The sequence below is a fragment of the Rattus norvegicus genome, chromosome 18 (genome assembly GCF_036323735.1).
Source record: "Rattus norvegicus strain BN/NHsdMcwi chromosome 18, GRCr8, whole genome shotgun sequence".
Classification (NCBI taxonomy): Eukaryota; Metazoa; Chordata; class Mammalia; order Rodentia; family Muridae; genus Rattus; species Rattus norvegicus.
The window spans coordinates 62,826,000-62,846,263 of record NC_086036.1 but is presented as its reverse complement, the minus strand read 5'-3'; the positions used below and the strand labels follow the sequence as shown (position 1 = coordinate 62,846,263).

General features: G+C 43.1%; 1 non-coding gene and 1 pseudogene across 1 annotated transcript; both read right to left on the bottom strand.

The window, feature by feature from the left end:
- Window positions 1-13,120: 13,120 nt before the first annotated feature.
- Window positions 13,121-13,255, bottom strand: LOC120098363 (small nucleolar RNA SNORA42/SNORA80 family). The gene has a single exon (XR_005496551.1). It is a non-coding gene; the product is annotated as a small nucleolar RNA SNORA42/SNORA80 family (small nucleolar RNA).
- An 840-nt stretch (window positions 13,256-14,095) lies between these two features.
- Window positions 14,096-14,271, bottom strand: LOC120098225 (NADH dehydrogenase [ubiquinone] 1 beta subcomplex subunit 1-like; annotated as a pseudogene).
- Between the last annotated feature and the right edge of the window lie 5,993 nt (window positions 14,272-20,264).

Here is a 20,264-nt window from a genome sequence, read left to right as displayed (position 1 = left end):
TCAGCAAGCTGCTTTCCACATAGAAGAAGGGTCAGCGTATCCAGGGGCTGGAAGAGGGTCTTCCAGAGCCTGGCCTTTGCCAATCCTGTTCCACAGAGATCTTTGAACCTGTATGTTTATCTGTTGGAGAACAATGTTAACACTTTATCGGACAATTTTTCTTTGGGCAATTTACTTGACAGGTTGAGGAGGAGAAGAAATGACCTGGGTCCCTGACTCTGCACAGAAGCGACAGGATCCTTTGGTTCCAAGTGTTTAGCACTTTAAATTTGTAATCTTGCATGTGGATGGTGGATGACAGGTGTTTTTGCCTCAGTAAATCCTCTAATATTTGTGACATTTTTTTTCCAGTCCAGGATTCATGTCTATGCTGGGCATCCCAGGGGACTAGGGGACATTCCCCATAGATGGCTGTAGTCAGAGGGCCTGCAGAGGATGGGCAGAAACATATGCTGTGACTGGAAAGGCGAGATATCAGAATACTGTCAAGTGAGGGGCACTGAACAACGAATCCAGATGCTTGACTACTTGAATACTTGGGCAGCTTTCTCTGATGTTTGGCAAGTTAGTTTTAGGTGCCGGGTGGCGATAAGTAGGTCGTGGCTGGGCTTGAAATTAGACACCAGAGAACCTTGATTGAGTTTGTGGAACAGATTTCCGGTTGGAGCTGTCTGCGGTGGGTTTCTTTAGGACCGCATACATTGACTACACTTCCTGCTGCTGTTACTAAATATTGGATAAGCAGTTTCTAGCAAGGCATGGTTTGTTTTGATTTACGGTCCACTGTTGAGTAGGGAATGGACAGCTCAGGCGCAGCCTTTAGTGGCTTATGGTAGGGGTGTGAGGCTGCTCGCACTTAAAAGAGATGAATCGGGGCTGGGGTATGAACCTCAATTCCCATCCCTCCCCGCGATCCACTTCTAGTTAGGCCCTACCACCTCAAGGTTCTACAACCTCCCCAAACCAGCACTGCCGGCTGGGGAACGGCACCGCCAGCTCTTCAGACCCATGAGCCCATGTGCGATGCGCTCCCCTTCAAAACAACTCACTCCAAGCTACGGGGTGCCGACGTCGACTGAGTTTAAAGGGCTCGCATTTGAAGGTGTAATCTCTACACGGTCCATGCCTCTTGCAAAGCGTGGTTCCTACACAGTCTCTTTGGCATGCTGCGGCTCCACTTACGGTTGACCAAGACTAGAGAATGCTCCGGATGCTTGCGGTTCCTGGTTTATGCCACCGGCCAAAGGCTCCATCCGTGGTTATTTCTTCTCCCATTTTGGGATTAGCATCTGGAGTTGCCCAGCAAGAGCAAGACCTCGACCCTTCCCTCTTGCCCTTGGGGACTGAAGAGCTGCTCCCTGGAAGGTGTGCACCTCAGAGATAAGAACGTCATAAAACAACAACAACGACAACAACAACAACAACGGCAAACCGAAAACCAAAAACCAAACGAAAAACCCAAGCAAGTACCCTTTCTCTCTTTGGTCAATCATAGAAGCTTTTTACACCCCCCCCCCCCCCCCCGTGACATCTGTTTTCTGGTTCTGTTCTGGTTATATGGGATCCTGATCTGGGGACATAGGGAGTCTGACAAGAACTGGAATTCCTCTGATCATGGCAAAAGGAGGGCCCATGGTCCTCTGGTCATTTATAGTTAATTGGGAAATTGGCCAGAGCCACCAGTTCTTTTACTGAGGATGCCTGGGTGATACTGTGGGCTGAGGCCCGACACCTGAACAGCCATTGGCAGGGTTTCGAGGCCTACGGTGCATTAACAGAACTGAGGTCTATTGGTGGAAAGCTGTGCGACCAGGAGAGCCAATCCGGAGCAAGAGTGAGGTCGAGATGTGTCCAAACCCAGAACAAAAATCTCATCTGAGACCGGAAGGAGTAGAAGTGCTTCCTCCTTGCTCTGGGCCTGCAAGTCCCTGAGTTCGTAAGCCTTCCAAACCCCACTTCTGCTGCCATTGAGGTAGTCAAGTAGCTGGGTAGCAAAATTAGCAAGCACCTGGAATTCCTCTTCATGAAAATCAAGCATTCTTAGCACCGCTGCCCCAGATGTACGCTCATCCTGAAAATCCCTATCCACTCCCCTTTTACCTTTTACCAATAAAGGAGAGCAGTTTCCACCAAACCTGACTCCGGAGAAGGCTACTGCTCCCGTACTCACGCCGGATGAGTTCCTGAGTTCCTGTCTGAACCACCCAGCTGACTAAGCTTCATTTCAGCCCCCCTCCCCCACTCCTCCACCCCCACCCCTACACCATGATGCCTGAAGCAGAAGCAGACCTGGCCTGCGCAGAGGAAACGATGTCTCACTACACTGGGGACCAAGCTGAGGGTTTGGAGAGGCCCAGCAGAAGATGTCAGGCATACCGGGAGCCAAGGAGATCTCAGAAAGGCCCCGGCATAAGTCAATTGGGTAAAAGTTGACACTTGGGAAGCCTCTGGTGTGTTCCGAGCGTCTGGTTTGTGTGGGGAGACAACTGAAAAAAAAAAAAAGAAAAGCCGTAAGAAAATGTTTTGATCAAACTGGTGAGCCTCTGAGTGACCCCTGTTGTCCGTGTCTCTGTTATTTAGCTCTGTGTATTGTGTTTTGCTTGTGGTTTTCACCTGCGTGAGTTCCATGTGTCGGTTTCGTTTTCACTCTTGTCTCTAGGTGTGCACGCTCCTGTGCCAGTTACAAGTGGACTTGGGAGCCAGATCAGGCTCTGACTCCTGCTACTCCCACAGTGCCAAGCCAAGCTGCGGCTATGTGGGCCAACCCCTATCCCCAAGCGTGCCACCCTGTCTGCACCTTCTGTGTATTCACCCCTCCCAGGCCCAAATCCATGGCTTCGGATCGCCAACCACTTAGGTATCTCCAATGGTAAAAAATTGAATCAAAAGTGTATATAAATTACAAAGGCCTAAAATACCTAAATTGTGGGGTTGGGGATTTAGCTCAGTGGTCGAGCGCTTGCTAGGCCCTGGGTTCGGTTCCCAGCTCCGAAAAAAAGAAAAGAAAAAAAAAATACCTAAATTGTAAACATTTGAGGACACAAAAAGTCTAAATAAATTATGAGGACCTAAAAAAGGACTTAAGGTATATAAATACGAATTACCCTAAGCTATTTTCTCACTAAGATTTCAAAAATTTAAAGTTTTAACATTAATGGGGTTCTGATGAACCGGTAAAGCATTGACTACGATTATCAGTCACAAGCTCAAGATTTTAAGGTGAGCTTCAGGGCATTGAAAAAAACAATCACAAGACTTAGACCCACCATAGGGTCAAATGGTCTCCAGATAAGAGCTTCTGTCAATGAACAGCCTAACCTTCCCGGCCTGCTGCCTATTCCTGAGAGGGCAGCTCCAAATAGAAATATTTTTTAAAGTTCTTTAACTTTAACTCCTGTCTCTAGTCTGTATCTGTCTTGGCAGAGTTCTACTCAACTGGCAGACATCATCCAGAAATCAGTTGTGGACCACAAACTGCTCTGAAGGTGATCTACACCACACCAGCCCTAGGTCGTCCTATGAGAGTAGAAAACCCTGGACTTGCTGGAACCTGGTGCAAACCAGTCCAGTCCATGTGCCTGCTTCCTTTCTCTTCAGCTGGGTTGGCAAACCAGATACTTCTGATGAATATAATGAGTTCTGCTTTGATCACCTTTGACTACCTGCTCTCTCTGTTAGGACATGCTGTTATAACTACCTTTCGTGACTAGCCAGTTTTGCCCACCTTGCAACAACGCCTTTGCTTCAGGAGGGACTAATGTGTTACGCTGCCCATTTTGCCCACCAAATCCCCCATTTGGGTACCGCCTACCCCTGAGCTGTCAAAGCCCAGTCTTCCTCGTATCCTGTGTGCCCAACAACAGAAGAATGGATAAAGGAATTGTGGTGCACATGTGCCGTGAAATGTTTCTCAGTCATAAAGAACAAATTTGTGTAGTCCTCAGGGAAGTAGAAGCAACCGTAGGTCATCATCTTAAGTGAATTACTACTCTGCCTCCAGAAAGACACACATTGTTTCATCTTGGGTCCTATACTGTAATGGTGTGCAAAGTCATGCATGTGCACATGTAACAGGAAAGTGTAGGCAAAACTGACTGGGGAGCAAAGGGGACTAAACGGAGTGGGACATCTGACTATGAAAGACGGGTATGGGAGGGTGTGCTCAAGGTACATGGTAAACCAGTATGTAAATGTCTTCATGAAACTCACTCTGCACAACGAGTACAGTCCAATAAATTAAGGCCAAAAAGAAAAAAGTTGAGTGATTCCAGGTGCTATCTGGAGTATGTAGGCATCTACTTACCCAGAAGGCATGGTCTTGCTCCATTTCATGCAGCAACTACAAGGTCTTTGTACTGAAAATCTGGGATCAGAAATGGGATTACTTGAATAGCCCTACAGAATTGTCTGGTGTGCTGTAGTATCTGGATTTGATTATGGTGCCAGGCTGGCTAGTTTTATATAAATTTGACACAAGCCAGAATCCTATGGGAAGACAAAAAAACAAAACAAAACAAAACAAAACAAAAACTCAACTGAGAAAATGTCCACACCAAATTGACTGGTGGGCAAGCCTGAAGTGGATTTTCTTTTCTTTTTTTCCCGGAGTTGGGGACCGAACCCAGGGCCTTGTGCTCTCTAGGCAAGAGCTCTACCGCTGAGCTAAATCCCCAACCCCAGAAGTGGATTTTCTTGACCAATGATTGATGTGGGAGGACCCATCCCATTGTGGGAGGCACTACTCCTAGGTAGATAGGCCTGGAGGGTATCAGAAGGGGCAGGCAGAGCAAGGCTTGAGCGGCAAGCAGCGTTTCTCCATGGCTTCTGCTTCCGTTTCTGCCTCTAGATCTCTAACTTGAGTTCCTGGCCTAATTTCTCTGGATAATTGACTACAAGACATAAGATTAAATAAACCCTTTCTGCCCCAGTTTGTTTTTTGTTATGGTGTTTTATCACAGCAATAGAAACCCTAAGTAAGACAGATGTGGTACCAGATAATTACACTTAACAAAGATGACAATATGGCGGAAGAGAACAAACTTACGCTTTAGTTATCTATCTGCCTCGGTAGGTTTAGAAAAATGAGGCTGTTTTATTTCTATATCAGTCCCTTAATTTCTCACTTAGTTCTATTTGTGTGAAAGTTTGGCCATAAAAGTTAGGCCAAAAAGGGAAGGTCTGAACTTCTCCCATGAGCTGTTACATCAGAAGGAATTAAAAAATTCGGTTATGTGATTTGATGTGATATTTGACCTGCAAAAGTATCACATGGGGTCTGAGTGTCTTTATGCAGGGAGCTGTGTATCATCATCACTCTGTTCTGAGCTACACTCACAGCCTTTGCACAAGCACTAACCATTTCAGTTTCTTTCTCCACAGATGCGGCACTGGACTTGCAGGGAGGTCTTAGCCCATGCCAGAGATCGTATAACAGATCAAAGATTACATCCCAGTGGATAGGTCAGAGTCCTTTTTCTTCAGCACTGCAGTAACACCTATCTTAGTTACATCAACCACACAATAGTTACTTCCCAGTCATGACCCTGTTCTGAAGTATTCTATATTTTCTTATATATAACCATCAGTTTTGCCCCCTTTGCCTAACAGTCTACTGCATTTCTTAGGAATTCTGCCTGGATTCCAAAGCAGAGGTGTCCGCTCACAGTGAACACCTCCATGGAGGAAGTGCATCCTAGAGAATAAGGGAGTAATTGACAAAAATCATATTTAATAAAGAGAAAATTGCATTTCTAATGAGGCTATAGTCAGATCTTCATAGATTTATGGGACAGGATCACGAGGGAACTGTCATTAAGTTCTTTCCACCAAGAGCTACTGTTCTCTCTTGTCTGGACTGTGAGCTAGACTGTTAACAGTAAGTAGCACTTAATGAGAGGACAGGGAAGCAGAAGCACATGTAAGGAAGAATACACAGTGCAGGAGACCTTGAGATGCCCGTTGAGAAAATAGGAGAAAACCAGACCAGAGCAAAGGCCAGAAGACTCCCAGGGAGAAAGTGTCCAGAAGAGGGAAGGGGCACCTGAGTTCTTGGCGTTTCCCCTGACAGCCAAAGCACCCTGGACCTGTATTGTGACACTGCTCTGATTTCACTGCAGAGCTCTTCAAAGTGAGTTCAATTTCAAGTGCACAGAACCAAATTGCAGCGTCATTCTATAATGCAGACCCACGGAGTTAGGTCTAGCATTAATAGATATTCTGGATCTGCGAATAAGGGTAACGAAGGAAAAGGTAAGCTAGTCTGCTACTAAACGTAGAATCCTGGGTGTCTTAGGGCTTCTACTGCTGTGAAGAGTCATTATGACCAAGGCAACGCTTATAAAGGCAAACTCTTAATTAGGGCTGGGATACAGTTTCAGAGGCTCAGTCCATTATCATCATGGCAGAAAACATGGCAGCATCCAGGCAAACATGGTGCTGGAGGAGCTGAGAGTTGTACATTTTGATCCTTCAGAAGGAGACTTTCATCTACAGGCGGCTAGGAGGAAGCTCTCTTCTGCACTTGGTGGAGCCTAAGCATAGGAGGAGACCTCAAAGCCCACCCCACTTCCTCCAGCAAGGCCACACCTTCTAATAGTGCCACTCCCATTGTATTGGGCCAAGTGTATTTAACTCACCACTCTGGGATAGGAATTATAGTCTAGTAGAATGTACTTACGTGGAGAATGTCAGGGCTATAATGTAGAAGGAACCAGTATTAGAATGACTTCGTGCAATATAATTGTGTGAGACAACCCTTAGATATACAGACACCTTCCGTTTATCACTTTGTACAGATGCACAGAAAGAGAAAAAGAAGAAATGCACAATATTATTGATAAACCAGTGAGAAGATGCATATAAGGGAGAGCTTACAATCTATACCACATGTGGACACTCTTATTGTAGAATCATTTTCCAAACAGGGGAGCACAAAAAGATTGTGTGCCTTATTCACATCCAGCCATTCATTCATCCAAAGAGTTGGTGATGTAATATTTAGAATATAATAAAAAGTGTTGAATTTCAATGTGTTATTTGATATTCAAGAATGCGACAGTTGCCATATAATGTTTTCTTTTTATCTGTTTTGACACTGCAGTGTTTACTGTCTATGAGTTTAGAAGTGAAAATATGTTCAATCCTATGTACATTTTCATGGTGCTCAAAGTTTAGTTCTTTACACATCAATGCGGTGCTTAGTTATAGGATAAAATTGTAAGAATTCTGCTATCCCTTTAAACTGGGCCAGACTTAGATATTTTACCATACGATTTAAGAATATCTGGGTTCAAATAAAAGATGGATGTGAAGTTAGAGTGAATAGCTAAGGCTAGGAAGCACGAGGATGGAGTGGCTCAGTAGCTCTCAGAAGACCCATTGACACGGCTACTTCAAGGGCGTTTCCTTGGTCTGTTCCCATAAGTCGCTGGTCTGTTCTTGTGGAATGTCTTTTCATCTTTGAGAAGTTGTTTTTAACAATATCCTGAGGGTGAACAATCTGAGTACACACAGCAGAGAGACACTGGCTCTGAATACACACAGCAGAGAGAGAGAGAGAGAGAGAGAGAGAGAGAGAGAGAGAGAGAGAGAGAGAGAGAGAGAGAGAATAGCTCTTGCCTTGGGCGATCTAGTGTTTACAATCTGTGGTTCCTTCATCTTTTGTTTTATTTCTCCGCAATCACTTTAAAGCTTTGAGAAAAAGATCCTGGGTTTTCTGCCCGGAGTATAGGGTATTTTTCTTACAATTGCTTGCTCTTTAGAGATCATAATGGTTTTATTTTAGAATCCACTATGCAGATTTTTCACATACACAATTCAGACCAAACCTCTCCAGAGGAGAGTCTGTTTTGCAAAGAACTTAGGAAAATTTCTCTAAAAAGTATAACTAACAGGACAAAGATATGACTCCAGTCCAGAAACTAGATCTCTGACTTTAATGTCTTTATTGTCCCAAGACAACCTGATGTGAGATCTATTGCTTCCCAATAAAGATAATATAATATAATATAATATAATATAATATAATAAGTCAAGTCAATGTTGTAAGTTGTTCTTAGGCATACATGCTTTTAACACATAGAATACTAACAAAGCTGGAGAGATGGCTAAGAGGTTAAGAACACTGACTGCTCTTTCAGAGGTCCTAAGTTCAAATCCCAGCAACTATGTAGTGGCTCACAACCATCTGTAATAGGATTTTATGCCCTCTTCTGGTGTGTTGAAGACAATTACAGTGTACTCATATACATAAATAAATAATTCTTTAAAAAATACTAGCAAAGTAATGCTAATTATTTACTTTCAACATTAGTGGTTTCCAAATAACTGGGTTAAATTAGCAGTTTCTAAACAGCTCTTACACCACAGGTAGTAGGCTTTAATCCATATCTATATTTGTGTGCTGATGTATATGATTTTCTTTTTTTGGTTTTGTTTTTGAGACAGGTTTCTCTGTGTAGTTCTGGCTGTCCCAGAACTTGTTCTGTAGACCAGACTGGCCTCCAGCTCAGAGATCTGCCTGCCTCTGCCCCCAAGTGCTGGAATTAAAGGTGTGCGCCACTACTCCGGCTTTAATTTTTATTTTTTTCAAATATCTCCATTTTCCCCTCAAGCCTGCATTGTAAATAGTTATTTAAAAAACACGAACTAGCAGAAACTGATCATTCTCAGTTGCATTTCATAGTTTTAATGGAACCTTCCATGGGACTATAGAGCACATGTGTGGACTGACAGCAGTCTAGGAAATCAAGATCAGTCTGAAATGCTGTCATGCGAAAGTCAAGAGTTATGACGGAGAACAATAGATTCTATTCCTATTACAGAAGGAGCTTCAGACAAAAGAAGAAGAAAGAGATAAAGCTAGGCAAGAGTTTCTTTTGAAAGAGGCAGCCAATTCAGGCATGCCCTGCTGTTTGTGAGAGTCTAGGGGTGCTCCCACTTCTGGTACACTGGCACAAGAAGAATCGCCATCTAGAGAGAGATTCTAAACTGTAGAGATATATGGCCAGGGTTGACTAAGTAGAAGGAGAGAACCAAACCACAAAATTTCATCTGACCTTGTCATGGTTTGCATATGCTTGGCCCAGGGAGTGGCACTATTAGAAGGTGTGGCCCTGTTGGAGGAAGTGTGTCACTGTGGGCGTGGTCTTGGAGACGACCCTCCTAGCTGCCTGAGGATGCTCAGTCTGTTCCTGGCTTCCTTCGGGTGAAGATGTAGAACCCAGCTCCTCCTGCACCATGCCTGCCTGGATACTGCCATGTTCCCGCCTTGATGATAATGGACTGAATCTCTGAACCTGTAAGCCAGCCCCAATTAAATGTTGTCCTTTATAAAACTTGCATTGATCATGGTGTCTGTTCACAGCAATAAGACCCTAACTAAGACAGACCTCCACACACAAACCATGCTACAAGCACCCAGGCACACACATCATCTACATACACATACACATTCATAAGAAATCATATAAAACTTTAGTGGCATTGAGTAATTAGTCACAGATTGACTTGGTTATATGATGAAGAGAAAAAATAATCAATCCTGGTGTAACTGGCATGTAATATACCACTTGTTTTACACCCAACAGGCATATGCATATTACAGCTTCTGCGTTGATAAAATCGAGAGCAAAATGTTTCAAATTTCATATTGAAAAATGACACTTTCATTTTTCTATGTATCAAAGAAAAATAACCTCCTGAAATGTCTGCCCTCTCCAATGATGTGTTCTGACCCAAATTTTCTTCAGGTAGGTACTTTAACCAATGCTTTTGAAACACACTAACAATGGAAGAAGACAGGAGAATCTATATAAGTTCTATCGAGCCTAGTCTACTAAAATCAAAAGAAAAGAAAAGAAAACAAAACCCACCACCAAGCAATAATTACCAAAATATGAAATATAGTTATCCTAATTTTGTTTTGATTTTAGAAAATAGAATTTTTTATAAAACCATGACATACTATGATAATACTTATAATTGTACTATAACACGCTTATGAATATAAGTTTTATTAAACAGAAATTTTTAATGCTTTAGCAGTTTTGATTTGTACAACACAAATTATTACATAGAGTCCACATAAAGAAAAGTATTTCTTAATCCACATCAAGAAAAATTATATCTTTAATAAGTTTTAATAATGTGAATGGACCCTAAGACCACAATTTTAAAAGACAATTGCATTAAAAATTGCTACTTCTGTATAACTGGTGTTATAGATGTAACATTATTCTAAGATAGAAAATGAGATTCCCAGGAGACATGTCTTGTTTTAAAGATTAAATGGTTCCTTCTAGGTAGCCTCGTGGTTCCATTTTTAATGATACACACACATAACAAATATGCTTGGTGTTTGCAGTTGGATCTCAGGTGTATATCAAAGAAGAGAAAAATGACGCCTAGATGTTGTAACGTAAACAAATAACATAAATTGGCTCATGAATATTTAATTTGCACATTAATTTACCTGCAGCTAAGCAAGGCTTGCGAAACAAAGGAGTGCATTGGTAAATATTCCCTGGCTTAGCTATCTGCTAGGTCTTTTATGCAGAAAGTGTTGTATACGACATTTGGATAGCTTTTAAAGTGCTTCTCATTATAACCACTGGCCACTGCAATGCTAATAAAAGTGAGGATATGAAATAAGGATTACATAGCTGGACTCTCTTTGAGATGAGATATTAGCTTGGGTCTTGTTTACACAGTGGGAAACTTTAAAACTGTCAGAGATGCTGATTACTCCGGTAAGAGCAGAAGATAACTTATTTATCTCTTGTCTTTCTTGCTTCTTGGAGGTTGGAGTTCTAGTCCCTTACATTATTCAGTTAGATTCCTATGTGATGCATACATACAAGAGTTTCATTCTGTCATTATGATAAATGCCACAACCAAAAGCAATTTAGAGGAAGGAGTTCATTTCAGCTTACAGGTTGTCGTCTATTAGTGAAGGAAGTCACGAAAGGAACTTAAGTGGGGACTTGAAGCAGAAACCATGCTTGCTCTCTTGTAAGCTAGCTTTCTTCTTACAGCCCAGGACCTTCTGCCCAGAGAATTGTGCTGGACACTGCCATGCTCCCACCTTGATAATAATGGACTGAGCCTCTGATTCTGTAAGCCAGCCCCAATTAAATGCTGCCCTTATGAGACTTGCCTTGGTCATGGTGTCTGTTCACAGCAGTGAAACCCTAAGACGGCTATGCAATCTCAACCTAGAAGTCCGTCAAAAGTAAATGGACAAAGAGAATGTGGTCTATACACACAATGGCATCTTATTTAGCCTTGCAGGAAATGAAATCATGACATTTTCATTTGCAGGGGAAAAAAATGGCTGCAACTGGAGATCATGATGTTAAGTGACATATTCCAGATTTTGAAAGATAAACATATCTTCTCTCATATGTGAAATCTTAATTTTGGGGTGTGTGCATGCGTGGTGTGCCTGAGTGCATGAGTGTGTACATGCATGTACATGTGTGAGCCCCAGTGTGTATGTGTTGAATATTTATAAAAACAATATAGAACTCAATCTATCCAACATTTTACTTTTTAAAAAACAACTGTATAAAACCCTTGTTTGAAGATTCGAATTAGAAATTGGTCCTTTGCTGTTCTCTGACTAAAATATAGTGATATTTAATTATAAATACTGTCGGAAAAATTCTTTCTTAAGATTAAGAGCTTTGAAAATCTTGCAGCAAATTGAAAGGTTACTCAAGAAACTTATTATCACTTTGGCACACCAAGGGGTTAAAAAAATGAAAAAATGGCCCAAATGCCATTGGGGTGTGGGGGTGAAGCTCGAGGTGGGAAGGTAAGTGTGGGCTGGGCCACTCCCTGTGCTTACGTCCTGGACACTGTAAACAGGAAGGAAGGATACTGCTCACAGCACTGTCCACCCCCCTCCCTGGCTGCCTCAAACTCCTGCTGCCTTGAACACCCAACCTCGGTGGGCTGTGCTCTTGCCTGGAAGACGAAATGAAGACTTCTTTCCCTCTGCTGCTTTTGTCAGGGTGTCTTATCACAGCAACAGAAATGGAACCTAAGACACAAGACTGTGTCTCGATACATCCTCTTTCTTCCTCTGATTCCAGCAAACTGGCCTTCAGTTTCCCGGTATCTGTTTTTAAATTATTTTATGTTCAAGACACCCCGTGCCCCCTCCACCAATAGTTCTACTCATGTTTTATAGAATCTTCGACCGTTCAGTGTAACCTTCAGTCTGATTTTCTCTTCGTTAGGACTTGAGCTGGGGCTACGAGAATGACAAGTCCATTCCCCTTCAAACAGTTGCGACTTGTACCCACACTACCCACGGCTCTCATCTCAAAGAGTGTACGAAATAAGATTACTCTTTCAGTACATGTGAGCAACTGTGGCCTTGAACCGTTCTGGGCAGACCCAATAACATCTTCAGATCTGGAAATGGCATCATGAGATTTTATAGTTTCAGAACACAACAAAGGCATATATTACAGAAAATTTCAAGGACATTGATTAGGTAGGAGGTTAGAGCAAAGCGGGGAAGTCTCTGCTCTAGGTTTCGGATGTTGTCTGATGACATTCTTTGCATTGGTATAAACTGGTGGTCTGTTTAGTTTATGCATTCCAAAGGGATCTAACTGATAGTTACCAGGATGCTAAGCCAAGACAAAGACGTGCAATAAACATCCTTGAAGAAGACTAAGGAGAGCCCAAGATAATCTAGCCATGGATCTGCATCATCCCAGACCTTCACGATCAGGAGGTTCTAACCAACAAGTAGCAGTGTAGGGTCTTTGACATAAATGTGGTCCTTGTCACCTTTTATTTCAGCGCACATTGTCAACGCAAAACACAGGAATGGGAAAATCCAACTGGAGTGAACACTTTATGTGGCTGTTAGTTCGGAAAGTGAGTGTGATAAGGCTAGAGCTTGGCTCTAAGCTCAGAGGGTTTAAGAGCTGCTGACAGGGATGGAGAGGCAGATTACAGGCCTCTGTGTATGATAACTGGCTTGATCCAGAGTGAAAGTGTTCTCATTTCCTTAGGGTAAGATTTTCTTTTCTTCTCTTTTCTTTTCTTCTCTTTTCTTTTTCTTTCCTTTCCTCCCCCCTCTCTCTTTCTTTCTTTTTTTTCCCACTGTGTGACCCACTTCAGTGCAGCAGTCTACATGCACGGAGGCCGGGCAATGGTTAGGAGCCACAGTTTGCTCTAGCATGGGACACTATGAGAGGCCCATGGGGATGAGCCTGCCATAAATCCAAATCCACGCATGAGATTTTCCTTATAACTTGGAGCAAGGAGCCCACCAAAGTTAGCCTCCTGGTTTCCCGCAGAGGCTGGGACCCAGAGGCTCTGTCGTCCTACAGCGTTCTCCAAATTTCCTTGTCCTTATAAGAGAGATTCTTGGGCCTTGGCACTGACAGGTAGCATTCTACAAAAGGACTGATGTCTCAAGAACAGAGAAAGGAAGATGGAACCTGCGAGGGAAATTCAGACCTCCATTTATGAAGAAGCCTGACCAATGATTTACCAGACTGAAGAGAACTCACACACAAAGACCAGAAGTCACTGGAGTGAACTGGTGTTGGTGACTATCTTAGGGAACTATTTTACCGCCACGCCACTGATAATGCTGGAAGTAGGCATGTGTTTACCTCGAGCGTCACATGTGTGGAGAGTGAACGCTTGGGTGCTACGTTCTTACCCCTGGAGCTTTCCTTGCAGCATCAGGAGGACATCTTTAGGTCCAGAAGACCAGCTACTTCGAAGAACACAATGAAAACCCATGCGCAACATCATCATCATCGTTGTCGTCGTCATCATCATCATCATCAACAACATCACCATTATCAACTACAACAACGACAGACCCTGCAGAGTCTGCTTTCTCTCTGCTTTCATGTCCGAATAACTGCCTCGTCCCTGTACAGATGAAAATGCCGATCAAGCTTAGCTTCGGAACTTTCAATCTCTGTGACAGTTTACAGTTACAATTTTCTTGTCAGCTTCAAAAGACAGAATACACTATTTTTCTTTCTAATTAAATAATAAACTTTTTTATTTCTCCAATAACTTTTAAAATGTGAGCATTCTGTGATTTAACCAGTTTTTACTTCCAAGTAACTTCTTCATTGGGCCTCAGAGTTCCCTTTGAAATAGCGTACTCTTATTCCAGAATGCAGTGAGCTTTGCATCATCCTTCCTGTCTAGATAATATCCTAAGACAAATCTGATAGGGATAAGTATATGAACCCAGTGCTCACGCACAAGCTGAAGTAAGGTCATTTTGACTTCAGCCCGGTGTCAAGCGCGACCAAGGACAGCCCTACATTATTTTTTTTTAAACCAAAGATTGTAATTTGAGTTTTAAAGCCCTTTATTTTCTATACATATTAAAAACGCCACTCGAGTTAGAAGTAAGTCATTGTATTTTCATTGCAATTGTAGACTTGTGCATGTAGATAGCTGTTTCCCTTTACTGAAAAGCTTCGCTACCGTCAAATGTAATTGTGTAAAACTGATTTAGTCTTCATTATAGCCTTGTCCTGGGTGCTTACAATCAAGCAGTTTCAACTGGTTTCTAACGATTAACTTTCAAACGAAGGCTGGTTGGAAGCTAAGCGCAAATGCCAATTTATTAAACAAATGAATAGCCAACACCACTTTATCCTTACTGATCTCCTACAGACTCCTCAGAGTAATCAAGCGGACAAGATTAACCACAGTAACATAAAAAAAAATCACTTATTTATTGGAGAAACACTGCATCCCTCCGCTTGGCCAGGAGACTCTTTTTCGTGTACTTTTCGTGGTGTTCTATGACCACAACATGCAGAATAGATATAGACATTTAGGTGTTTCATGCCTCTTTATTTCTTTTCTGTCAAGTCTAGGAATTCTAGAGCAGTGTTGAATGGTAACAGTAAGCCCAAGCCAGCCTTGCTCTGGTAGACCGAATTACTGCCCTCTACCCCAAGCCACATTCAGGCAAATGCCCAACGTGGTTGGCAATGCTACCTTAAATTAAAAGGCAATTGTGCTCTAGGCTACTGATTCTCATTGCAACCAAGCCAACAGCAACCGCTACACAGATGTGTGACTTCCAGGTACTTTTCTAGTTGGAATAAAAATGTCTGGCTTTGGCAACATAAAGAAGGTAAGAAGGTCTTGGCTCAGGTTCAGGGTCAAAGGGGATGCAATCCACCATCACAGGCTGGACATGAAGGCCATCTGGGCAGAACATGAGGCAGAGAAAGGTAGGTAGGTGCTAAGACAGCTAGCTGTCTTCCCCCACCCCCATTTTATTCTGTATGGGACCCCAGGCTAAGGGATGATGTGGTCCACATTCAGTCTGCATTTCCCCACTTGGTTAATCCTCTCCGGGACAGTCCTCAGTGAGACATCCAAGTCTGAGTCCCCCCAGTTCAATCAAGTTGAAGTTAAGTGTAATCTGGGCAGCAGGTGTGATGCATTAAGGTTCCTACAGCGGGGAAGGTGAGCTGCATCGCCCAGGTGAACCCCATTTAGTGTTACACTTCTTAAAATAGGGTCAGGGCGTCAGGGGAAAGAGGAGACACTGCAGTGTTTTATTGCTGGAGGGAGGAGACAGCTGTCAGTTCAGGCACACTTTGGTGCCCACACCGCCAGAGCCATCCTGAACCTGCACGCGTCTGATTTCCTGGCGGTGGGATAATCTCGTGGGAAGTTATAGCAGTGGTAACAATGCTAGCTGTAACTTTGCTTCGCTTCTTATGGGGAAAGAATCGATCCTCTCTCCCCTGCTCCCCCCCCCCCAGCTTGCTTATAATTATTAACATTAATGTCCATTGAAATTTTGAGGGCTTTTGTTTGTTTGCTGACGGGGAGTGGGGGTGGGAACAGAGCCTTGTTATGTGCATTGGATTTTGTCAAATCATTTTTACTTTCAAATAATTTTAACTTTGAATCAAACCCATATTGAAAGTCCGCATGGACTTCTGTGTTTATCCGATGAGATGGTGAATTATAGCTTTAAAAATAAAAATCGGGAGTTTCTAAAGATAGCATCCTTGGGCATCCTATCTGCTGCGATGACGGTGCCGTTCTTTCTGTGTTCTGCCGGAAACATATCTTTCCTTTTTTTTTTTTTTTTTTCCCTCCAGGGGTTTGGTGAGCTCCTAGTGGGCATTTCTTATTTTAACCCAATTGAGAGCCTCCCAGTCACTATTTCTTCAAATCCATTCTCTGCCTTGCCATCTTTTCTCATTCCAGCCCGATTACATTTTGTCAGAGTATTTAAAATGGTCCTGTCCCCCGGGTTCATTTGTGTTTTATTGACACTGATCTTTCCCCAGTTTCTGCTTTCCGCTGTTCTGCTCAATAAAGATTGTGCTTACTGTATCACATTTCCCAGTCCTAAAAGCTTTATTGACAAATATGCTTGAGAAAAAAATGGGGGAGACAGCTGTGTCCAGGTTCACCAGGTAAGGCTGAAAGGGGACCCGGTTTTCTCTGCCTTTATTAATAAACCCAGTTAGGCGCACCAGACTTGTAATCAGTCAGAACGTCAGGCTTAAAACAGGCTGATCTCTTTGCAGTAAGTACTGCCGTGAAGGATGTTCCAGTCAGCTTGAATGTAGAGAAACCACTGGGTGATGCTTGGCTTAGCATGAGATCGATTGGTCTCCCCTAGCACCACTCGGCTTGTCTTCAGCCTATCGAACACTCTGCCCCCAGCCCCGGGCTCCGAGTTCCTGCATACTTCTTTCCCTGCATTAAACATAAACCTCATGTTTGAACTTCAAAGATGGACTGGAGGGAGTGGAATGGAGCTTGCTTCTTCTCAATGTGACCCCACTGAATAAATCGCATTTCCTGATTTCCACTCTTACCTGACTCTTTAAGTGCCGTATTGGAGACAGGTGCCTGAGCCTAGCTTGTTAAGCGTTTTTAGGACTCAGGTTCTGTCCATAACCAGGTCACTGTGCTTCCTGAGGTTGAACTTTGGTTCTGGCTTCAGGCCAGGCTACCCTGCTTTCTGGAGTATGTAGGATTAAAAGGATCCAAGACATCACGAGTGCTCCACTTTGGTCCTCTTTGCAGAGGGCGGGGCTTGGTGTTTTCAGATAGTAACTGTACCCAAGTGCTGCTTGGAACCCTGGAGGCTCGTGTGGGAAGCTTCCCTAAGGTGTTTCTAGAAGACCCCTTCCACGTGTAATCAGTGAGTGAGTGAATTCCACAATTTCTCCAAGGCAAATGTTGGGTATGTCATAATTACATGTTAATACATTGCACCAGACTTAAAGCTTTCCCTAAGAACCTGTTCTTAATATCAACTTGGAATATCAAAGGATATGGCCAATTAAAAGTAAAAAAAAAAAAAAAAACGGCTGGGCGTGGTTTTCTATTTTCTAAAAATAGAATTAAATATTTGAGATGAAAAATCGACAGGATTAAATTTTCATTATTAAATAAAATTTTACTTATCTAAATTATTTCAGAATGAAATAATTTTTATTTAATTAAAACCATCATTCATGTATTGAAGAATAGTTTGCTTTCTTTCGAAACACAGCTTCTCCATGCAGAACGAGAACTAGAGGGCACTGTTGTATTTACAATACGAGGCAGGGAGAATTTGTAAGTGATAAAAGCCAAGTATCCACTTGTCACAGTAAATCTCTTTAGTCAACACTCAGAAAGACTCAGTTTTTCCCTAATACTGACTTTTTTTTTGGTGCAGGCATTTTAAACTGTTCCTGTTGAAAGAAATGCCTGCTGTTAATCTGATCTCTTCTCCTCACCACAGAATTTCATCAAATGTGTATTTGACATGAATTCTTGTTAGTTTCCAAGTCTCTTAGATACATAACTCATGACCTTTTTCAACAAAATTGAGTAGTCCTCTCTTTATTGTCTCCCTAGGCATGGTCTGTGGACTCCTAGAGTGGTCTGTCAGCCTGGGACCCTCTTGCTGTACCCCTGTTAAACCCCAAGCTCTTGCAGGGTCACGGTCTAAAAGCCCCAAGACCAAAGGCAGAAATGTCACTTCCGGTTTGATTAAAGATGCCCCTGGTGAAAGCCCTGGTGAAGTGCACTGCTGAGCTTGGCACAGTCTGTGCATTGTCTGTTACAGCACCTCCTCTTCCTGTGTTCAAATCTGGTCACTTGCCGCCCCACCCGCTTACAAAGTGAGTAGCTGCTCGCTTTGGTATTTGACCTGGATGATTTCCCCCAAGGGAGACTAAAGTTCTACACAACTAAAAATGATAAGGCTTAACCAGAGCAGTTCTGGACTGGGAGGTATGGCCCTTCTTCCCACTCTCTTACACTTTGTTGCTTCTTCTTCTTCTTCTTCTTCTTCTTCTTCTTCTTCTTCTTCTTCTTCTTCTTCTTCTTCTTCTTCTTCTTCTTCTTCTTGTTCTCCTCCTCCTCCTCTTCCTCCTCCTCCTCCTTCCTTCCTTCCTTCCTTTTTCTTTCTTCTTCCTCCTCCTCCTTCCTTTTTCTTTCTTCTTCCTCCTCTTTCTTGTTCTTCCTCCTTCTCCTCCTTCCTTCCTTTTTCTTTCTTCTTCCTCCTCTTTCTTGTTCTTCCTCCTCCTCCTCCTCCTCCTCCTTCTCCTCCTTCCCTCCATTTTCCTTCCTCTTCCTCCTCCTCTTCCTTGTCCTTCCTCCTCCTCCTCCTTTTATTGTGCATATGGTGTGTACCTGCTCACACATGAGTGTTCTTGTGTGTGAGTTCAGGTACAGGTATGTGACACCATATGTAAAGAGGCCACTGTCGCTTTCTGTCAAGCTTGAGGCAGAGTTTCTTTGTTGTTTACTGTTGTATATACTGTATTAGCTGGCCTGCTAGGTCCCAGGGATCCCCCTGCCTTCTGTCTCTCTTCTTGGTAGAGAAACACTGGGATTACAGAAACAATGTGTTACTACTGTATCCTGACTTCATGTAGGTTCTGGGATTTGAACTCAGTTCCCCATGCTCGCAGAGAAAGCACTTTATCCACTGAGCCATTCTCCTAGTCCAAGACTCCTCTTCCTGTCGTAAAATAATAAATATTAAATACAGCCTTATTAAAGTGTATGAATGGTCTCAGAATGTGTGGAAGAGGAAGGCTTAAGGAATCAGAAATAGTTCTAACATTGCTCCTGACGTGGGGCTCAGGGTCATGTGATGTTTAAAACCTTTCCATGAACACATTTTCTACCACTAAAATGTGGGCCACACTATCTTCTGAAGGTCATTATGGAGTCTAAATTTACTCGCCTCCATGCTATCATCTGGCACCCTCTCTTGTTCCTTCCTCAAACGCCACAATTTGTTTCTGTAGTGTGTCCGTCGGCTTTACATTGCGTGACAAAATAACCGAGAGGATCATCTTGCAGGAGGAAGAATTGGCTTTGAATCATGGTTCCTCAGGTTTCAGCTTGGCTCTCTTGCTTCTGGGTCAGTAAAGAGGCAGAGCATTGTGGTGTGGTGTGTGTGTGTGTGTGTGTGTGTGTGTGTGTGTGTGTGTGTGTGTGTTGAATACAAAGCACCTCACCTTTTGATGGCCTGGAAGTGCAATCAGGGAGACAAAAGGGTGTTATAGATTAACTATATTCTGAAATGTCACTTGCACCCTCCTACTAGGCCCTGCCTACTGAAGTTCCCACCACCTACCACTCGCCTATTGACCTATGAATCCATCAATGTATTAACCCATTCACAGATTCCGAGCCCTTGTGACCCATTACCTCTACTCTGGGGACCATGCTCTCCACACATGAGTTTTAGGGATGTCTTAGTCAGGGTCTCTATTCCTGCACAAAACATCATGACCAAGAAGCAAGTTGGAGAGGAAAGGGTTTATTCAGCTTACACTTTCCACACTGCTGTTCATCTTCAAGGAAGTCAGGACTGGAACTCAAGCAGGTCAGGAAGCAGGAGCTGATGCAGAGGCCATGGAGGGGTGTTACTTACTGGCTTGCTTCCCCTGGCTTGCTCAGCTTGCTCTCTTATAGAACCCAGGACCACCAGCCCAGGGATGGCACCACCTACCATGGGCTGCTCCCCATCACTAATTGAGAAAACGCCTTTCAGCTTGGTCTCATGGAGGCATTTCCTCAAGGGAAGCTTCTCTCTCTGTGATAACTCCAGCTTGTGTCAGGTTGAATATGAAGGAGACTTCATATTCAAACTGTAGCACCTTGTCAGACAGATTTTCCTCCCAAAAATTATTGTCCATCTGCACAGTTTTCAGAGAACAGAGTGCTTGGATCTCGGTCCTCAAATCATACAAAATTAATGAGAACTGGTATTC